The sequence below is a fragment of the Poeciliopsis prolifica genome, unplaced genomic scaffold (genome assembly GCF_027474105.1).
Source record: "Poeciliopsis prolifica strain line A6 unplaced genomic scaffold, Auburn_PproV2 SCAFFOLD069, whole genome shotgun sequence".
Classification (NCBI taxonomy): domain Eukaryota; kingdom Metazoa; phylum Chordata; class Actinopteri; order Cyprinodontiformes; family Poeciliidae; genus Poeciliopsis; species Poeciliopsis prolifica.
This window is the reverse complement of record NW_026562444.1, coordinates 1227900-1250507: the sequence shown is the minus strand read 5'-3', so window position 1 is coordinate 1250507 and position 22608 is coordinate 1227900. Positions and strand designations below refer to the sequence as shown.

General features: G+C 38.1%; 1 long non-coding RNA gene and 1 pseudogene across 1 annotated transcript; one reads left to right on the top strand and one right to left on the bottom strand.

The window, feature by feature from the left end:
- Positions 1-4329: 4329 nt before the first annotated feature.
- Positions 4330-6525, top strand: LOC129351779 (uncharacterized). The gene is made up of 4 exons (XR_008604774.1): positions 4330-4616; positions 4720-4762; positions 5035-5569; positions 6063-6525. It is a non-coding gene; the product is annotated as an uncharacterized LOC129351779 (long non-coding RNA).
- Positions 6526-14885: 8360 nt separating this feature from the next.
- LOC129351716 (E3 ubiquitin-protein ligase TRIM21-like) lies at positions 14886-21710 on the bottom strand (annotated as a pseudogene).
- Positions 21711-22608: the final 898 nt, after the last annotated feature.

The following is a 22608-nucleotide window of genomic DNA, read 5'->3' as shown; positions in this document are numbered from 1 at the left end:
CGCGGAAACTGCGCAACAACTTCTGTCTTAGCACGTGCGCAGCGTTGATGGAAACTGAGCAACACCTTCCGCGGTGCGGGCGGAGGCGCTGAAAACTGCGTGAAAGCTTCTGTGGTGGCTGGCGTGAGGCGGCGGTTGCTCGTACCCCGCGGTGGCAATAGGCCGGAGCGGCGCTTGGCTGCGAGGGCCGTTCGAGGCTGCTTGCAGCTTTAATTGATATTTTTGTTCTAATGGAAATTTGTCCATGTAATGATTCAAGACACAATTAAAGTCTCCACCTAAAATAATCATTCCTTTCGAATGTCCTGCTAAAATTTGGGCTAGCTCTTTAAAAAAACCTGGATTGTCCTCATTTGGGGCGTAAATATTCATAATTGTTAGAGTGGTTCCTCCAACTGAACCAACAACCATTATCCAGCGGCCATCTTTGTCCTTGAGTACGTTTTCTGCTACAAAGCATAAAGAATTATGACATAGTATTGCTACTCCCCTTTTTTATGGTTTCCATAGGATGCACTAAATATCTGTCCCACCCACTCTCTCTTTAATTTAGCATGTTCTATCTCATTCAAATGGGTTTCTTGCAAAAGCCCAATTGTACAATTCAACCTTTTTAATTGCGTTAGGATTTTTTTCCTTTTAATAGCGTTATTTATTCCATTAATATTGTAAGTCACAATTTTCAATGTTGTCATATTTATGTGAAAACAAAACATTCTTTTACTTCCCTTCAGTAATATATTGATATCTGTGCAAATATATCTAACAGTCAAAATCAGCTCGCCGAGAAACAATGAACAGAACGAACAAGTAGTCAGATCTTCATCTTCATAGAACTTCCAATTATTCCATGTGCTGCCCTCATGAATAACCCGGGCAGCACACTCCTGGTGTAAAATGGACAGGGATAGTGGTCTCCCTGGGCGGAGTACACATAGTGTGTAAGCAACAGTCCACACAGCCTCCTATTCTGCTGCGCTAAATGCCCAGTTAAAAGAAAAAGAAAAAATATATAAAGCACTCACTGCGTACACGCTAACCGACAGTCCAGAAATATTCGTATATATTTATGCCTGCATGTCCTTATTTATGATCTTAGATGATCCACCTTTGATTAAAATATCTGTTAAATTGGGGCAGAGCCATGTGAGCATTACCATCTCATCCCTGCTTGTGCTGATCCGCTAAGTTCAGTATGGCCCTGATGTCCTGACTCGGATCGGCCCTTTCCGTCTCCCCTGGGTCTGCCAATGGCTGCGTAGTAGCTCTCTCTCCAGGACGTCCCGCTCATCCACCTCCACCGGGATCCCGAGTTCCTTCAGAGTGGGTTGGGCCTCCAGTAGAGAGGAGAAGGTCTTGACATCCAGAAACAGTCTAAGTTGAGGGGTATGGTGATTGTGCCTTGATGTTGCGCTCCTTCAGTTTTTTAATCACTTCACGCACTTGTTTTCTTTTTCTCTGCACTTCAATGGAGTAGTCCTGGTCAAAGTAAACTCTGTTCCCCCGAAAATCCACGTCTCGCTGCTTCCACGCACGCTGCAGTATCATCTGTTTAACGTTGAAATCCAAAAAGCGAACTATTATGGATCTCGGTGGTGATGTCGGTTTCGGCTTCTGGCCTGCAGCTCTGATCGTCTCTCGATGCAAATCTCCGTGTCTTCAGGCAGCTTCAGCGCTGATTTTAAAAGATCTGTAATAAACGGGATCATCTCTTTCCCTTCAGAATCTTCCTTTATCCTGTACATTCTTATTGTTCCTGCGCATCCTGTGCTCTAGATCATCCAATTTAGCGCTTAATCTGGCGTCTCTCTTGAGTAAGAACGCTAGCACCCTTTCCTGTTGTAGGCCTCGGTCCTCTGTGTGACTCACTCTCTTTTCCGCTGTGTTCAGTCGCTCCAGTGTCTATTCTCTTTTTTTTTTCTCCAATTGACGCCTCCATCCGGGTTTGAGACTCTAAAATATCTCGTTGCGCAGTTCCAGACTCTTCTCGGAATTTGCGGAGCTCTGTTAGCATTAGCAGCTCACTCCCCATGTCGTTCTGAGTTAAGCTAGCATCCAGTGTTAGCTGTTTTTGTGTCGTCTTCGTATCATCGCCTTTCCCCATCTTCTGTTCTCTTCTTGTAGTCTTTTGTGACGAGGTCATTGTATCAACGTCTTCTGGATATATAGGTGGATTTCTACTCTTGCAACAGGCAAATTAAGAGTTATTTCGGTCGGAGCGCAGTCCGTAAGCGTCTTTACTCAGGCATGCCGGAAGCGGAAGTCTGTGCGCAGTTTTTCAGTAAAAGTGAAATCATTTGAGTAAACCTTTCGCGCTCAAAATGGCAGGAAAACAAAAATATGAAGATGAACATAGGACGTTTTGACAGTGGGAGAATTCTTTTTTTTTGTTGAACGTAGTGGAAAGCCATTCTGCCTTATATGTCAAGTGTCCTTGTTGCATTTTAAGGCTTCAAACCTTCAGCGCCACTTCAGCTCATTCCATTAAATAACACATGTAATGCACATAATATACGGAGCCCCATAGGGGACATGGAGAATTTTTTACTTTTGCATCCCCTCGCAAGACGGAAATGTATTGCGTCCCCTCACAGTTTTGCGACGGCATGCAAAAGAAAAAAAATTCCCCATGTCCCCTAGGGGGCTCCGTAATATTAAAAGGAAAAATGTCTTGTAAATTGTTCTATTATTGTTTGTTCATTTTTGTTTGTTCATAAACTGAGTTTGTTTGGATGAGGAAGTGCACAGTGTTCATTGTTGAAAATGTCTGGCCTGTGGTCCTTGTAGTGTTAAAATAGTGAGTGAAATTTACAATAAATCTGGCTGAGCAAAAGTATGTGAGTATGAGGAAATGATGGGTTGATGTGTGCCCATGCATATGATGTGGCTCTTTGCGGTAACTTGGTAAAAAATGTGGCTCTTGGTCGTTGTCTGGTTGGCCACCCCTGGGATAGACAAAGAACTCTGCAGCTGAAGAAGAGCCTGGGCCACAAAGACTGTCCTGTGTATGGGGACCAACCCATCAGTCCTGCAACATGTGGCTCCAAATTGGACTTCTCTCATCATCTGAGTTTAGATTCCAAAGCCAAAGGCCAAGACAAAGGACAAAGGCAAAGAAGAGGAACCTGTTGTTCTAAATCAGGACTCTAACTGCCAACACCCAAGGCCTAAGGAAACTCAGCATCCATGCAAAGGTGAAAGCTCCTCAGACCTGCAGGGGTGTTTGCCTTCATCGATCAGCCTGTGAGGCTCTTCCTGCAGGGTCAAATTCTTCATCATCAAGCCAGTTCTGGGTTTCGATATTCTATATTCCTTCTCTCAAAGTTTCCCTTTTTAGTTCTGTGTCAAGGTTAGGGAAAGATATGTTAGATTGAGAGGATGTATTTTTCTTACTTGATTATTTCTGGTACTGAATTAAGCTGTACTGACCCTTGCAAAAACATTGCCTTACCTAATAAATTTTTAGCATAAAGGAAAATCTAAAAGAGAAATTACCATAATAGTGTGGTAATTTCCTGACAAATCAGGCTGATTCTTACACATTCAGTTGGTATCCTGGACTACTCAGTTCACAAAGGGTTCCACTTATTGGCGAGCCAGCCAGGAGTTTAGTTTATTGGCTTGCAATCTTCTACCTACACAACACACAATTTTGTTGCATTTCAGACAATTGATCTTTCTGAGTAGTTTGGGGTCAATTGCCTAACAACCCTGTATATTTGAGTCAAGCTGTACTGATGATGTTAATTCTAATGTTTTTTCTGTTAAAGCTGCAGTAAGCAACTTTTATAGAAAATGCTTTTTTTTTTTTACATATTTGTTAAAATTACCACAATATTTCCACAATTTATTTTGAGACAAATAATCTGTGAAAACATCAAGCTCCTCCTCTTCCTCCCAACTAATGACAGGTACAGAATTGCACCGTTCCCTGTCAACAACAAGTCAGAGCCAGGAGAAAGGTCTTGGCGCTGCCAATCTGCTTCATGTACACAGAGAAACAACTTACTGTTATAGGACAACTGATTATCCAATGAATAAATGTATGAATGCATGTACTTTATGGCATTGCAGTACAACTCATCCAATAAATATTAATAATAAAAACAACAACAACATAGGCAGCCAGAGGCTAGAAACACAGCAATTTGCAGCTTTCAGGATTCACTCCTCCAGAACTTTGAACCATTTGTCTGTTAACATGAGAAGAAAAAACACGTATGTGGAAGTTTTGCTATACTGATCTTGTATCGTGGGCGGGAATCTGTTTTATCTGGGAGGGTGTGTGCAAGGAAGGACAGTTGGGGGTAGTTGCATGTAGTTATTTTTAACTATCAGAACTGCTGGAACGTAGCTCACCTTCGAAGGTGAAGATGAGGATTTAGAAAAGTACACGTTTTTATTTTAAATGATTCGAGTTAAATATTGGAAGTCTATTCAATGACTAAGTTATTGAGCCTGGAAGTGAGATAACAGTTGTGGAAACGTCATGAGGATTGTTGTACGTGACGTGGTCAATGAAAGGAGGAGGATTGTATTTAAGGTGGGACTCAGATGCTTCCAGTTCTCTCTGCAACGAAGCAGCAACATATGGATCTGTAAGCAACATGGGATTAGTAAGTTCAGCTATTTATTCACAGACATTCTACCAGAAGAACAAGAATAAATATATTATCTTAGTTTCTTCTTAATATGTAACTTTTGTTTTCAAATTAACAGTTTTTTTGTAAAGGAAGAGGAAGTGATCAGAATATGTATCGACGTGAGTATTTTTCAAATTGTCCAGTTCTTCTCTAATTCTCTGAATGTCGAAACCATTTGTTTTCAGAATTGTATTTATTTGAGTCATTTATGAGCAGCTAACCCTATCTCATTATCGTCATTAAATAACATTAAAATTAGATCTCATAAGGCTGATTGAAATATGAAACCCATATCTGATCATTTCTGACGTCTGTGAGCAACAAAAGAAAAATATTTGTGTTTAAAATTTGATTGACTTCATATTAATTTAAGAAATTTTTTCTGCTCCAGAGGAAACTAACAACCCTGCTGTGGGTGGAGTCGACCTGTCTTCAGATCCTGAGTGTGCTGCTGTGGGTGGAGTCGACTCGCCTCCAAATATTAACAACCCTGCTGTGGGTGGAGTCGATTCGCCTCCAAATACTAACAACCCTGCGCTGGGTGGAGTCAACTCACCTCCAAATACTAACAACCCTGCTGTGGGTGGAGTCGACTCGCCTCCAAATATTAACAACCCTGCTGTGGGTGGAGTCGATTCGCCTCCAAATACTAACAACCCTGCTGTGGGTGGAATCGATTCGCCTCCAAATACTAACAACCCTGCGCTGGGTGGAGTCAACTCACCTCCAAATACTAACAACCCTGCTGTGGGTGGAGTCGACTCGCCTCCAAATATTAACAACCCTGCGCTGGGTGGAGTCGATCATATCCAATATTTGGACACTGAGCACAGTGCTCTAGGTGGAATAGATGTATATCCCGAACTCACCCAGAAAGTGGGATAGATCCACCTCCCATATTAGACCTGTTAGGTCTGAAATGACAGGTGAGTGAATAATCCTAACCCTAACACAGCCAGTAACTGAAATACATAAAGTGTTTAAAATAACAGTAGAATAAAAGGTAAAGAAAAAAATCTAAATGTTAACTTGTGAGAACAGAAATGCAAAAGATCCACAAAATAAACCCTTAGGGAGATGATACTAGAAAAAATTAAATCAGAAAATCAACTTGATGAGAAAAAAGGTTGGTACAGACTGAATGGATTACATTTCTTCATAGAAATCATTGTGTTGGTTGGAGATTCATAAATGTCATTGATCAAGAAGGAATTTCACCTTGAATAGACAGCAGCAATTTTAAATATATATTTAAGTAAAGGACCATTAAATATGTTTTAATCTTTATGCTGGTGGAACAAGCAGTGAGATAGAGAAAGTCCTGAGAGGGTAAGAGCCTGTCAGTCAGAAAGTTTATGCTGAAATAAACTGGAAATATCCTCATGATTTACTCTCTGATCGTCTGTTTTCATCTTTCAGACAAAGAAGAACCACAACAAGGAAATTATCATTCTGACTCACTGGGCTTCAGAAAACTTTGGTGATGCTTTTCTCAAAAAATAAAAATACATAAAAATGTTGTAATCTGCAATAATAGATCCTTCGATTAGTTTTATTTTACTAATTGTTAATTGTTGATGTCTGTGAACTATTGAAATCTTATATTTTCTAAATAGATGTATATTTCCTTTCTGAACCATGTTTTTATGCTTAATCTGAGAATTATGTAATGTATTGAGTCTTTAAAAGATTTTCACATAAGTCTGTAGTTGTCTTAATTTTTCATCATGAATTTTACAGAACATAAATATATTGGAAAATAAAAAAGTAAGTGAGGGAAATTTGTGGATGTTTTTAAAGCCAGTTGTTCAATACACCTTAGTTTAATTTCTTTTTTTGTTTTTAATTTGCATTGCTTCATTTTAGTTTTTGTCCCCTTGCACTTGATCAATGCTTTGTTTGAAATAAATAGTTATAAATAAAATAAAAAATTACTTTATGTCTTTGGGTCTTTTTTTAACAAACAGACTTTAATCTTTTGTTTACACATTTTTATTTGTCAAAATCTTGAATATTTGGAAAATGATTGCGTGAATTAATCAGACAGCGTATTACTACTAGCATAGTAATACTAAGCTACAATAAATTATCAAAAAATCAAGGGCAAAGGATTTGTAGAGGAATATTTCATATGGTGTGAAATATAGAACCTCATAAGAACCAGAATAGTTTCAAATAGCTGAGACAAACAACAAAAAGGAAATTATTTTTAAATTCTGATGAAATAACTGATTTTTTAATCTACCATGAATCTTTGTTACATCCTTATAACTTTATGCTCACAGTCTGGTGGTTCAACCTGTGTAACAAGTAACAAAAAACCTTTCAGGTCACGCTGAAAAGAGATTTCTATAAAATCAAATGGAAATGCTTAACATATAATATAAAAAAACTTAAGATTTATAAGTGATTTAATACATATTCACCCTCTTTAGGAGCTGACCTCAATGCAGTGACCGTCATATCCACTGGATGTGGCCAATCCCCTGAGGATTCGATCATCCGCACTGCAAGACAGAAACGCGACGGTCAGGTGCAGAATCTGTTCGTAGATTCAGGTGAGCAGGAGAGTTCACTGCAAAAACCCAGAAATATGACTGGCTGTAGTAAAGTTACTATAATCCATGATTTTATTGTGGTTCTGTTGGGTTGATTCTTTGCAGTGGTTTTTAATTTGATTTAGTGCTAAATAAAAATGTAATATTTGATTAAAATATTGCACAAAATTAAGAATGCCTTTGTTCATAACAGAACACATACATAAAATCAGACATGTATAAGGCTTCTAATAAAAATACTAAATGAAAAAAGATTTATTAAATGTACAACATTCATATTTACCAAGTTAACTAAGAAATGAGGCTACAGATAATAATAGGTTAAGAGCAGCTTGGGAGATAACAGAACCTTCTTTGGGAGTCAAACCACAGGAAAATATTCATACTTCCCATCTCTAAATGCAACAAAGAACTCAGTGCAGAAAGAGATGAAGCACTGGGGGAGAAGTGGCAAAGGAACCTGAACAGCAAATCAGAGAGGAGATGGAAAACAGCTGCGTTGAGAAGAAGGTTGAGGGAAAGAGGAGAAACTAGTAATAAAGGAAACAGCCTGAAATTAACCTGAACAAAAACATTTAAAAATAACCAAAGTCCAAAATCACAACAATAACAAATGAGCTCAATAAAGATATAAGAAAATGAACAAAGAAATTATCAAATAAAACATGAATCGAACATAAAACACCTTCACATCAGTGAGTGCGTCTCAAGTAATTGTTGTATGAAACCATCTGTCTGAAAGGTGCATTCACTGGTTAATCAGCAGAACTGGATGCCATTACAGTATAAAGACAGAAGAATACTCAAAGTAAGTCAGAGTAAATGTCTGTTAGAGGATGAAAGTGACAGTTCTGTCAGGAAAGCTGCTTCTGGATGGACGTGTCTTTAACCGGTTCTTCTACAGTCAGACTCAGCCTGATTCATCTGTATTAGCAGATCAAGAGTCAAATTACACTGCAGAAAACGAGACAGTGGTGAACAACATGCAGCATCATGCTGAGGAACATGGCAGACAGAACAATGGTTCAATTAAAGCACAATGTTAAAGTTCAACTGAAAACTGCTTAACAATACATTAAAACTTACAAATGAAAACTAAGAGAAAGTGTCTTGTGAGTCTTGAGTCCAGCAGATGCTTCAACAGATCGACCTGAATTCATCCAAACTGCAGAACAGGCATGAAATGTTCCTAAAGACATTTTATCTGTTGCACTGGTTGAATCACAGACTTGACTTGGCAACAGAACGAACGGCTGGCATGTGTTACCCTGCGATGGACTGGCGACCTGCCCAGGTGACCCCGTGTAACAGGTTGGCCTTTTTCGGCTGGATTTTTCAGTGCAGATGGACGAGATGAGGCAGCGTTAGGTGGAACAGCAGGTTTACTCCTCCCACCATCAGAAACACAAGTCACAATCTCAGTATCACACAATCTCAGTGTCTGTATCTCAATAAGTATCACAGGTGAAATTACAATCTTAAATAATCCCAGCTGTGACAGATCAAACAGTCGGTAAATTCATAAGGGAATCCCATTTTACCCTGTTCCACTTAATTAAATAAAATACATTTTACTACAAACACATCAACTTCCTTTTTATAAATTTTTTTAATGTTTGATCCTTACCAAAACACCATAAAACAGTACACCCTGTCCCATTCTTCTCAATGGTCTCTCCCAGGACCTATATCATTGTCCAGCCCCTTAGGACAATATTTGTCCAAATATCCTGAGGACACAGAAAAGAGTCACTCTATATTAACACTCCACACCTAATAAATTATGCACATCATTTACTTAGCGACCCTAAGTAAATTTATCTACCAATAGCTCATTGCTCTGAGTAACAATTATCCTCTTCACAGTCAAAGAACAAAGGCTACACACTAATCCCTAAAATACTCAATAAATACAATTAAAACTTTTGTGTGCAAAATGTTATTCATTTACAGATCTACTTTTAAAGTGCAGTGCTAAATAAAGTCCATAGTGACAAAGTGCAAATGTTTTTTACAGTGCTATACAATACATTGAATAAATGACTCAGTAATGAAGGCCTCTTCATTACACTCCACCTCTCACCTTTGACCTCTGGAGAGGCAGCAGCTGAGGAATGAAAGATGGATGGATGGAGGCTGGCGTGGCGTAAACATTTAAAATAGAAGAATAATTTCTGATCAGATAATGCAACATTGTTTTATTGTTGGTAGGTTTTGAAAATGAAGCAAAAAATAAGAACAAAGTCTTGATTGATGCTGATGGGAGTCGAAATATTCACTTGCAGGAATCATCATCATAACGAAGCACAGCGGCACACTGATGTGTTAATCTGATTTTACCTTGAAGTATCATTATTTTTATTTTGTGTATGTTATATTTGGCTTGGGTCGGGTCAACATGAAGACAGACACTTGGAATTAGTTTGATGAGGTTTAGAAATAACAAAGTCTCTGACAGGTGAACAGGTCGAGGAACATGATCAGAGACAGTTTAATGGGAAGGAAAACAGATACTCTCACAGAGGAATCAGCAAAGAATGGCGTTGATGGAGATGATTAAATAATTAGAGATCGCTGAGGATCACTGAGGGTCGCTGAGAATCGCTGAGGGCTGAGGATTGCTGAGATGACTGAGGGTCGCTGAGGATACCTGAGGATCGCTGAGGGTCACTGAGAATCGCTGAGGGTCACCGAGGATCGCTGAGAATCGCTGAGGGTCGCTGAGGATCGCGGAGGGTCGCTGAGGATCGCGGAGGGTCGCTGAGGATCGCGGAGGGTCGCGGAGGATCGCTGAGAATCGCTGAGGGTCGCTGAGGATCGCGGAGGGTCGCTGAGGGTCGCTGAGGATCGCTGAGGGTCGCTGTGGATTCCTGAGGATCGCTGAGAATCGCTGAGGGTCGCTGAGGATCGCTGAGGGTCGCTGAGGGTCGCTGAGGATCGCTGAGAATCGCGGAGGGTCGCTGAGGGTCGCTGAGGATCGCGGAGGGTCGCTGAGGGTCGCTGAGGGATCGCTGAGGATCGCTGAGGATCGCTGAGGGTTGCTGTGGATTCCTAAGGGTCGCTGAGGATTCCTGAGGATCGCTGAGGGTCGCTGAGGATCGCTGAGGGTCGCTGAGGATCGCTGAGGGTCGCTGAGGATCGCTGAGGGTTGCTGAGGCAGCTGGTTCATTCCAAACAGGATGTCGCTGTGATAGAAGCAAATAAGTGATTGTCTGTCCACCAAATGTACGATTTTTATCTACAAAGTTGGGATGCCAGCTTGAGAACCACACTGAATGTACAGATAGATATATTATTGGATGGTTGGGACTAAAGCAGCTTGGAATTTAGCTCTGGACTAGTCAAAGTCCAGACCTAAATACAATTGAGGAGCTACTGAAAAATGTAGAAAATGACCGCTGATGTTCTCCAACAATTAGACAGTATATTAAATATGTCTGTTTGATTCCAGTTAGTTCGTTTAGTCGGGTTCTTGTGGCTTTAACTGAGAACACAATGATCTGAACAAGCAAAGTAAAACACAGTTCAGTTTAAGAAATCTGCTTACATCAGCAACCTGAGTTAGCTGGTAGGACGAATATAAAAATACTAATATCTGAAGCTGAAGGAGTCATCATGTAGGTAGAGTGAATTTGAAACCAACTCTATGTTGACCTGTTCAGGTTTTATAGTAGAAGGAGAAAAAACATTTATAAGAAAAACTGTTCTTGTTTAAGAACTTCCAAATCTCAACCTGGCAAGATTACATCATGGCTTCCTTCCCCAAGGCCTGGAGGAAGCACAATCCTTAAAGAAAACTTGTTCCTAAATAAACTAAGTGACCTGAAATGACCTGATCTACATAATCAGATCATTTTGTAGATCTTTGGTCTTAAACTGTTAAGAAGTTACGCTTCAGGCATAAACCGTTAGTGAAAACAAAAGCTGTTTCCTGTAATACTAGTTCAACTGCAAACATCTCTCGTGGTTTTATGGTTTTACTTTCTGTGGGAGAATTGAAAAGATTAGTCTGGACCTGCCTAGAACAGAACTTCTAGACCTGCCCAGAACAGAACTTCTAGACCCGCCCAGAACAGAACTGGGTGTTTACTGCAGAGGTGGACGATCTGAGGTTTCCCAGCTGTGTTAAGGTCACTGAGTGGCAGGACTGTTTCCACTGTAGTTATTAACATTGGTGGGTAGCAGATCATTGCAATAATTTGAACATTTTTGAAGAAAAACATACCATATCAGAATGCTGTTGCATAACCTCAACATGTCGATCCATCGTTTGCCCTCCAACATATCATTTCCTGTTCTCCTTTTAGTGAAGTATCGGTGTTCGTTTTGTGTTTCTTATCTATCTCTTTTTTTCTTTTTTGAGGACCAAACTCCAAATCCAGTGTACTTTACTGTGTAGTGCATCATTGTGGCATATCGTGTTAAAATTTCCAATCTATGCATTATTTTTTTGATAAATAGTTTTAATAGACTGTACTTTTAATTTGACCTAACTATGATCATAACTCTTAGGTAAAATTTCTAAACTTCACTAAATAAAGAATCCATATATTTAACCAAAATGCAACAGAGACGTGTAAGTCGTTGTTTGGTGAGACATTATTTGACAGGCTGTGCATTAGACTGACAAAACATGGAGTTTATGAATGTCTATAACTGATGTCATAAATTGTGATGTTATGTCAGTTGACATTCTACAAGTTATAAGATTTAAGCGTTCAATGTCGCCATCTAGTGGTGAAATTTATGTACATCACTTTAAGAGTCGAGCGTTAATGATGTCATTAGAAAGCCGACAGGTCAGGACAACGCAACGCATGGGTTTTTGCAGTAACACAGCTACTGTTATACAATTGGTCCTAGAAAGCACTGTCGTTTTACACCTACTCCAACTGGCTTCATTAAAGACTCAACGCAAACGCTCCAGTCTGTGTGATTCCTTTGGAGAGGAGTTTAGCTGAGTGTCGACTCCGGCAAGGCGTTGGAGGTTGAGGACATGACATAAATAATGACACTTTTAATACAAAGTTGCTCTAAAAGTCCATTAAAAATGCCAACTTTGCATTAAAGTATCTATATTTATAAAATAATGCAAAGTTGTCACTTTTAATGGACTTTCAGTTCTTTCTCTGTTTTATGGTCAGATAATAAGTTAAAGTCAAAGATAAAATCATCCCTTCAGCTTCAGTCAATCTCCACATATCAGAAGTTAAAAGTCTTGGTTCTGGTTTGTCCATCACAAGGTTTTCTCCTCCACTCTGCAGCTGCATGACGGCTTTATTCAGGCAGATAGACGCACCTCATGTTTTATAACGTATTTATTTATTTGAATTCAGCCGGCTGAGTGGCACCACGGTGACAACATACATGTAAAATGAACAAATGCAAAACCACTGAGAAGCACATGGTGCCAGTTAATACAAGATGTCATTTTTGGCAACTGAAGCCCAGTATAGTATATTTTAAAACATCTTATTCAGAACACCTGTTTGTGTGTCTAAATATGTTAGCATAAATTACTTTCAGTTTTCCTTTTCCTTAATAACTGGGTAATGAGTAGCAGCCATTGTAATCAGATTTACTGACTAATCTCAAGTCAAAAACTATTTCTGTTCTATTGCACTTAGTTTTCTCTTGAAAATAATTTAAAACCAAATTCTTCTGTTCTGGCCTTTACTCTGAAACTTAAGCTCATTCCTTAAATTATGATTAATGTCAAACACTGTGAAAGTCATTATAATTTACAGTGGACTCTCTAGGTGATAAAAGTAACTTTTAATGCATTCTTAGACTAAGTTATTTAAAAACTTACACATTCCTGTCTTCATTCTCTGAACCATTTGTTGTTGTGATTTGTGGCTTTTTGCTCCCTTGAAAATATTTGGGTTCAGATCTTGGTCGTTTTATTTCTACCTCTTGTCATATTAGTTAATAGTTTAATGTTATCTGTGCATTTGAACCTGCTCCTAGATTAGTGTTCATTTCCATTTTGATGTTAATTTCAGGTTTTTCCGTTAAGCTCTGGTCTCCTTCTATAATGTGTTAATCTTTCACATGTCAGTTTGTTTCCTGCGTCCCTCTGCTCTGCCAGGCTCTTCCTCCTGTCTCGGTTTTTAAGCTCTGTGGTTTATTCCACTCTTCACTGGCTCTTTCTCTTAACTCTTGATGTTATCAACATTATTGATTGTGATTAGCTCTGCTGCTCTTTAATAGCTTCAGTTTTATTACATTTGTCTCAGATTTCAGCCTGCAGTTTGGTGTTTCCTTTAAAACACATTTCATGACAATATGACACAGAGTGTAAACAAATAAAACATTTTTCCTAACTTTACTCTATCTAATCATTGTTTAATAACCTTTGGGTTTAATCTCATCAAATACTCCAGAAATAATATTTTATTTCAGGAGAAATTTAGCAAATTATCTTTTTTCCTGTATCTCAGAGAAACTAAGCAAGTAGCAGAAATTCAATCACGAGCCTTTCTCAAATTAATATCCTTTATTGCAAAATGTATCCCCCTGAAAAATGTATCTACAAAATAAAATTCTAAGTTTAATATACTTTGAATTTTGTCTTTGAAAAAAATCATTGTGGTGAGGAGTTTGTCAGTCTGTCAACATTTCATAAAATTTGCATATTATCAGTATTAGTATTGATAGTATTGATATGATTGATAGTATCATAGTATAACTGCTTCACTCTAATCCTGCAGATATTTCTGGTGTTTACTGTTAAACAGACCTGGATTAAACCTGCAGAGATGTGATCATTACTGCAGGAACCTAAACCAGAAATGATCAAAAAGAGCATCGTCAGTTTCAACAACATCAGATTCAGAAATGTTTGTATCCCAGGAATAAGCAGAACCAGTGGCTGGTTGTGTTCCTGTGGTGAAGATCCAGTCATCCAGAATAATCAGCCATTCTCTTGGAAATCTATCCTCTACTTTGCTGATAAACAGTGATATATGGATGTATTAATAAACAATGATAAAATCAGACAGCAGTTCAGAGAACTCAGAATCATATCTTGGACAAGATGTATAAAAATATTCCATGATTTAAAGACTTAGTGCCTTCTGAATAATCGTACTGTAGTAACTGTAGTTCCTCACAATAACAGGCGTTAACTCCACCTTCTTATGGCTTCTTCCTTCACCCATAGCAGAAGCTGGGAGGAGCTGCTGCAGTTACTGCCGGGTTTTCTTCAGTAGAGTTTAGTTTGTGTTTGATGACTGATTAAAAATGACTGTCCTGCTGAGAAGCTGACATTGAGATGTGCTGAACTCAGTGGATTTTCTGTACAGGTTTTAGCTCTGATGAGGAAGAACGTTGAGACGAGACAGAACCTTCTGTTTCCTCCAGTTACGTCTTTTATTTCTGTTCTGTCATAAAATGAGCAAAATAGTAGAAACATCCTGAGATCTGGATCCTGCCAGGTTCTCTGAGAGATTTCTATGTTCTCTATGTATCAGTAAAGGTTTGGCTCATTGACATGCGAACGTAGAGCTTTACTGTGGTTCTGATCCGATGTGGATCAGATCCACACACCAGGAAGAAAACTTGTTAGGCTGCAGAAGCCCTGAGACTAGAAAAACAATAAAAACAAACGGCATATTAAACAAGTTTAGTTTTGGGAGTCTGTGCCCTCAGTCCCCTTACTCCCCGCAGGGAAGGCCACGGGAAAAACAGCCAGTTCCCAAATAACTGTCTGGGGAAGTTCAGCCAATGATTTGTTTTTACCCACAAATATTACTCAGGAAAAATATGAAACAAATAATGTTTCTGGCCTATTATATGAATACTAATTATCCAACAAGTAAAATATAATGGTTTCAATATTAAACATAAGAATAAACAGAATAAAATTAATTTCATAATGTGGAGAAATATTGTGTATGAAGAGACAATCAGAAGCAGCTGCAGCAAATAATCCATCTATAAACTGAACTGTTGACTTCCTGCTGATTACAATTTAAAACTCCTTTCACTTTTCCACCAGCAGGACTTTACCTGAGGAGTAACTTTGATTTATTCTTCATGGTGATTCAGCAACAACCACCTTGATGAACAGGACAGATGATCAGAGAGCAGAGTTTGAACCTCCATTATTAAGAAAAGGACTGAAATATGGGTAGAGTTTCTCAGTGAAGCAGCAGCCAGTAAAGGAGTAAATCAGAGCTGCAGCATCTACATCATGGAAGGAGACCAGACCCTCCTCATAATCCACAAACACCCCCACCTTCTCTGGACCAGGATGGAGATGCAGACGGACTGAATCGTCATGACCTGGAAAGTACTGATCTCCATTTCTCATTATAACAGTCCAGAAACCGTCCTCGGTACTCAGATAAATTTCTCCTTTCCTGTCAACAGATTCTCTGGCCACTCCTAAATCCCAGTCAGTCTTTCCTTTAACCTGAACCTCAAAGTAAAATCTGCCTGAAGAGAAACTCTGTTCTGCTAAAACAACAGTAAACAAAGTAAATCTCTCTGGATTGTTTGGAAGATTCTTCCGAACATTTCCATGTGTAACTTGCTTTTTATCATCAGACAGGATGAGTTTAGGATGAGCCGTATTTGGATCCAGAGTCACATCCACTGCAAACTGCTGGAGCCTCTTCAGCTTCAACCTCTTCTCCATCTCTTACCAGAGAGTTTCCTTCATCAGGCTCACAGCTCTCTTCACAGTCTCCTCATATGATGGTGGATGAACTCTGACCTCTACACAGTGCTTGACAGGTGGAGGATCTGTCAGATAGGAGAAGCTCTGGAGGAGGTGGAGGTGATCTTCATCCTGTGAGAGCTGCTTCAGCTCAGAGCTCCTCTTCTCCAGCTCAGAGATCTCCTGTTCCAGGTCTGTGATGAAGCCTTCAGCCTCTTTCTCTGTAGTTTCCTGTTTGCCTTGGATCTCCTTGAGGAGCTCCTTCAGGCGTCTCTCAGCAGACTCCATCAGAGCCGTGAAGACCTGAACAGCTTCTGCTTTCTCTCTGTCTGCAGCATCTCTACTGATCTTCAGCAACTCTCTGATCTCCTGGATCTTCAGTCGTCTCTCCTGGATCGTCTCCTGAACTTCAGCCTCCGTCTTCCTCAGCTTTGCCTTCTTTCCTTCAGATTCTTCTCCCAGAGGAACCAGCTGGTGGTTCTTGTGGTCTGAAACAGAGCAGAGTGAGCAGACGCATGTCTGGTCGGTCCTGCAGAACAGCTCCAGAGGTTTATCGTGCTGCAGACACATCCTGTCCTCCAGGTTCTCCATGGGCTCCATCAGCTGGTGTTTCTTCAGACGTGGAGATCCCACAGACCGATTCATCCTGCTTTCTGTGTTCTCATAGCGACATAATCTCTGCCGCAGGTCATTCCTGGAAATTTTCTCTAAAATTGTGCTGGTCACCTCCAGGCATCGTTGAAGTGTGAAGGTCTGCACCATAATGTCCACAATGTCGGTGCTTCTTGATTTTTCAAGTAATGTTTTCTTGATCCCTGTGAGTCCAGGAAGAGTCTCAGGCTGGTGAAGATACCATTTGAATTTCTCAAGCTCTTTCTGATTTAAATCCTCCAAAGCGTTCAAGACGTCCTCTGCCTTCATCTTTAGTCCTAATAAAGTCAGAAAACAGTGAAACAAAATGTGATATAAAGAGTTTAAAAAGAGCTGAATCACTGACTTCCTTTAAATCCAGACTAAAAACCTGTAGAGTTTTATTTTTATTTAATCAACTACTAAATTAACTTGGAACTTGACTTAATGTCATGTTTTGATTGTTGATTCTGTTGCATGACTTTGTGTTTTTGTATTAGTTATGATGCAAAACATTTTTGAAATGCCTTGCTGCTGGAATCAAATAAAATTGGATTGATTTGTATATTGACCGTTTGATAAGTTTATCAAATATAATATCCCTCTCTGGAGATTTTGATACTTGTCAAGATATTAATATCTTTAAAACCTTGATAATGTTTTCTTCCAATACCTGTTACCAATATTCGTTCCCTCTGATTTTATTTTTTTTTTGTTTGTAAATTCATGTTATTTTTCTGTATGTGAAATTTGCTCTTCCCTTCGATTGGCTGAACTTTTTTTGAATTATTCTTTATCTTGTATTGTTTCATACAAGCTCTCCAGGACCAGAGGCCTCAACTCCAAGTTTGGATGCAGCTTCCCAGAATCCCCCAGTGATCCTCTTCCTCCTCCGGACATCGTCTTCCTCACTGTCTCTTTATCTTTTATATTCTTAAACTATAGAAATATTTGTTCCTGATTCCCCAAAACACGGGCTGAATATCTGCTTGTATGTTATTGTAATAAATACATTTTTATGAAAATATTTTATTCCAGTTTATTTTGTAAGATTTTTGGTTTAAAGCTCTGACTACAATCAGGTCAAACGTATGTAGCCAAATTAAATATGAAATTATTCTTTTAAAGTTTCTTGCTTATAAATCCAGAGCAAAGGAATAATGGAAACAATCAACTCAAAAGTCTTTCTTTATGTTTAGTCAGTTGAGTCCAATAAGTTATAGTAAATAATCTCATGAAGGGAACAAAGGTTTTCATTTCTAATTGGACAGTCATACTTCACTTATGGAAGTGTGAAACATTATAAGGTGGTAAACCATGAAAGACGATTATAGATGAGGGATTATTTATTTAGATTAAAGTCCAAATTCTGAGATTAAAGTCAGAATGATGACCTTTTCTTTCCCAAATCCTAAAAAATTTATTCAGGGAAGCTTTTAATAATCTAATTGGAACATTATTTCAAACATTTCCTATCTGGTAGAAATAGATACATTTTTATTATATATTTGGGATAATTAACTTTTTCTGTATAATTGTTCATGACGTACCCAGTGGCACTAAAAGTGGGTATGCAGAGTGCAATGGGGGTGCTGCACTCAAGGAGGCGCCAAAATGATTTTTTCCTAGTCTGCATTTTCTGTATTTAACAGCTGTTTGTGCATGCATGAAAAGAAACAGAGCAACATTGCTGATTAGGATGCCCTCCATCCCCCGTCCAATCCTTCACCACTAATCTTGTCTATAGCTGTCAGACAAGTATGCACTGTCATCACTTGATGTCATTATTTAACCATAAACATAACATCATGACGTGGAAGTTGGATCATCAGACACTTTGTTATTAACAGCTTTATGACATCTTGATTTAATGTCAGAGCATCATCAAGCAGCAGCTAGTTTTACATGGACAGTGTTGTGGTTGACTGGAGCTGCTTTAAATACACGTTGAAACCACAACAATGAGGATGTCTCCAACCGGCACTCACTGAGAGTGTCTGCAATCAGAACTGTGACGATGATGATAATAACAATAATAATAATGGAGGAACTGGGTTCCTGTCTAAGAAAGAAATTCAAATAATTTACTATTTATATCTTTTTATATCTATCTAGTTATCATTGAAAAATATTTACACACACACTGAGAAGCTTGAGCACGCGCCCCTTCAAGAACGTGATGAGGTTTTTTCTCCCACTTGGTGGAGCTGATTTTTTTATTATTATTATTTCTGTCATAATATCAAAAACAAACAATTTCGCTATGAAATAATTTGTTTTTACAATAATATACATTTGATAATGTATGTACAAATTATTATTTTATGGATAAATGCCTTGCTCTTATCCATAAAGAAAACAAATTGCTCTTGGGACCCAGAATGGGGAGCTTTAAGAAATGGACTACTGGGAGTTTATCAGGCTCTCATGAGAGCTTCATTGGATGTATAACATCTATGGACATTCAGGGCTGAACAGTTTCACTAAAGTTCAATAGCAGTGATTTAAAAAGAAAATGTGTTGGAGATATTCAGGACACACAGTTTGATAACAGACAGAATGGATCAGAACCATCAGAACCAGACATCAGACTCTTCATCCCTCAGTCATCATGAGTCTGAAAAATTATATGAATGGCAACTTAAAGAACAAATCATACAAATTGATCAATGGTAAATAAATAAACATTGTGAAGAGAAACCATTTATTTTTCTACATTAGTTTGTTGGGGCTTTTTGTGTTAGGAAGAACATTGATATCTTTTATCAAACAGTGTTTTGTGGTCGATATTGTTTCACCATTTCATTAATGTGGGTTGCCAGTTTGGATCAGATTCCTATCAGCTATAATAATGATGCTGACAATATGGTTCAGACCTGCAGCCAATCAGCTAGAGACTCTTTGGCTCACTTAAATATTAAATGATAAAATATTGGCCTGTTTTTTGTTTCTTTTTTTAATTGCCCTGTAGGAAGCAATTTATTCTCACATTATTATTATTATTATTGATACTTTAATTATAGATTAGTTGTACAAGTTTATGTGTGTATCAAACTAATTAGTCCTCAGTGTCACTAAAGCCTTTTGGCTGATAAAATGAGTTTTTCTTGGTGCCTGTTGCTCCAGGGAGAAACTTGAGTTTAAATGTCTTTACTCCATATCACTACAGTGATGTAATGATGCATCTGATGAGTGAAATCAGATCCAGGGTCCAATCAATAACTGTTATCCAACAAGGACATCATTGAAATGTAAAGATAAATTTTTTATGTATTTTTAAAACTACTAACAGAAAATGAATGTTAATCAGCTGTGAGGATGAAGAGAAAGAAGAGAAGATGAGTCAGGCAAACAGGAAGGCAGCAGGTTGGTCTAATGAGGAAACAGCTACTTCATCCCAAGCAACTCAAAAAAATTATATTTAAAAACTGTATTAAGATTTAATTTTTTACATCTAATGTATAAAACTTTTTGACCATTTGATTTAGTGGAAAACGACAAAGACTAGGGGTGAAGGAGGTCAAGAGGTCAGTGACAGAGGAGACAAGTGATGACATCAGGAAGGAATAATTACATTAAGGAGGCAACAAAAACCTAAATACCAGGATGGTTTGAATTTAATTATTGTATTTTATAAGTGCATGAATCAGGGAGCTATATGGACATATTAAACCTGGGGAAAAGCTTAATATGATGACGAATTGAAAGGATGTAGTTGAGCCTCTGGTCATATCGGATTATAATTGTTAAGCTCATGCTATTCAGAAAGGAAAAACTGAAAAAACTATTTGGTTTGAGTGACTGGCAGAATGTTTTAGTTTGAGCATCTTTTCAAAGCAGAGCAGGTTGAAGGTTGGTAGAAATTGGGTGGACTAGCCCTTTAGTCATTTACTGAATGAAAGCTGCATTTAGACGCCATTAGCTTCATATACAAAACACATTCAGAGTTTAAGACTTTCTGTATAAAGGTATCATGATGAAACTAATTACATACGGCTTTGGACGAGTTTCCAGAAACAAAGTGATCAGGGCAGAGAGAACTTCTGGGTCAGACGCTTGGCAAAAAGAAAATCCTGAAAATCAAAACTGAGCTTATAGTCCGTTATTTTCATTTCCATTTTGTGCACTAAATCGGAAATCGGATAAAGAAACGCAAATCCGATTTCTGATTTTGGTTTCATAAACAAAGAACAATGAAACAAATCTGTTGTTTTTTTGTTTTTCATTTCAAACAATAAAACAAACAGTCTGAAAATAAATGGAGCATATAAGAAACACAGAAACTGTTTTGGCTGCTGGAGTTTAAGGAGCAGCCAAACATTTGGAAGAAATGTATGTTATAACAACATTTCTTGTTATAAGAAATGTTAGAAAATTCTACTTTGTTGTTTTCTTTAAAATATGTTTTTGTTTTGTTAAGGTAGAAAAATAAAAAAAATAATGACATTTATTCCTTTATTTCTAAGACAGGGAAAATAAACTTTGTGGCCTTTAGGAACTTTAAACTTGATCGTTTTGACACCAAATTATAAATAAATATTTAAAATGTAATGTGATTTTGGTTCCTTGAATCATTTGAAGTGAAATGATGTTAAAACATGTTCAAAATAAAAACTATCTTGGTGTTAAACTTCCGGTGTAATGTGCTTGATTTGACCTTTTCCGGGTCATTTTGATGAAACCTCAGTCTGATCTGTGTTGCTCTGTTTGTTCAAAGTGTTGCTGTAGTTTCTCACCTGGATCTTTGCTTTCTGCCTCCTGTATGTTGGTGAAATTGGGCCAAAAACGTTTGGATCTAAGATGAGCAGAAATCAAAAATCAAAACTCTGAAACAATGTCTGCAAGCAGCTGAAGTTCACCTTGTTTACTGAACAGGCAACATTTGACGCTGCTTTAAATAACTTGAATAAAATATTCGATATATGTTGGTTGAAACTGTCACTTTTCTCCAGCAGTTACTGCTGGAAAAAACCAAACGCTGCTCTGTAAAGAGGATGGATGATTTAATGTCCACATTCATAGAAAACATAGACAGTTAAATATTCAACTCTTATCATGAATTTTAGACACTATTTTAATAAAAGCATTGAGTTTCCTCCAAGATAATCTAAATTTCCTGAAAGTGTTGTCCTAGTGCAGCTTGCAGAAACTCAGTAAATATCCGGTTTGGTACTCACCACTGCTTGTTTCTGAGTTGTTTGGTCTGGACTGCAGCTCTGCTGATGATCTGCAGGTTTTCTGTTCAGTCAGTATTTAAACCTGCTCTTGTTGCTCCACCTCTGACCTCAGGAATGTTCCAGGTCGGTTTCCTCCCTCCTAACTACAGTCTGACTAAAATGAGTTGTGTTATGTGATTACATTTTGACCGCGTCCTGAGAATGTTAGAGATTTAAAACTAAATGTTTTTATGTTTTAGTCTATGCTGCTGTGATGGTTTAATTCCAGTTCGTGGTTCATTAACGACTCCATGACAAACCAAGGTTTAAGGCTTGGGTTTATTCAACGCCTGGCTGGAAAATGGAACAGAAGCTGAAAACTTTTAAAACATATATTTCTAACTAGATAAGCCGGAGAAAGGCTCAGGGTTGTTTCCATACTTCCCAGTCATTCCTGTTCCCAGTTAATGTGATGTGAATATTGTTCACACTCCAGGAAACGCAGCAGGAAGAGACGATTATTCTGAAACTTTGAGGCTCACTTATCCAGGCTGCAGTGAGCCAACATTCATATTTATTTAGATATTTTTGGTTTCATGTGTTTCACATCATTATAAAATTCTGAATCCGCATTTTAAAGTTGCTGCAGATGGAGAATTATTATAAAGTCATAAATTGGATCCACCTGGTAGGTTACGTACCACTAAGATATATTATAAATAAACTAAATTTTTTGATTGATTTGATTTAAATGTTTATTTTTATTTAATTGAGATTCTGGTTTTATTAATCTTTGGTTTTGATCAGAAAACATTTATGAATATCAGCTGAAGCTTCATGATCATTATTGGAGTCATATAACCTTCACATCATTCTATGAAACTATAAAATGATCAACATCCGGTTTTATTTGAGCCTCTAGGTCCAAACGATCAGAACCAAACTGAATGGAAACA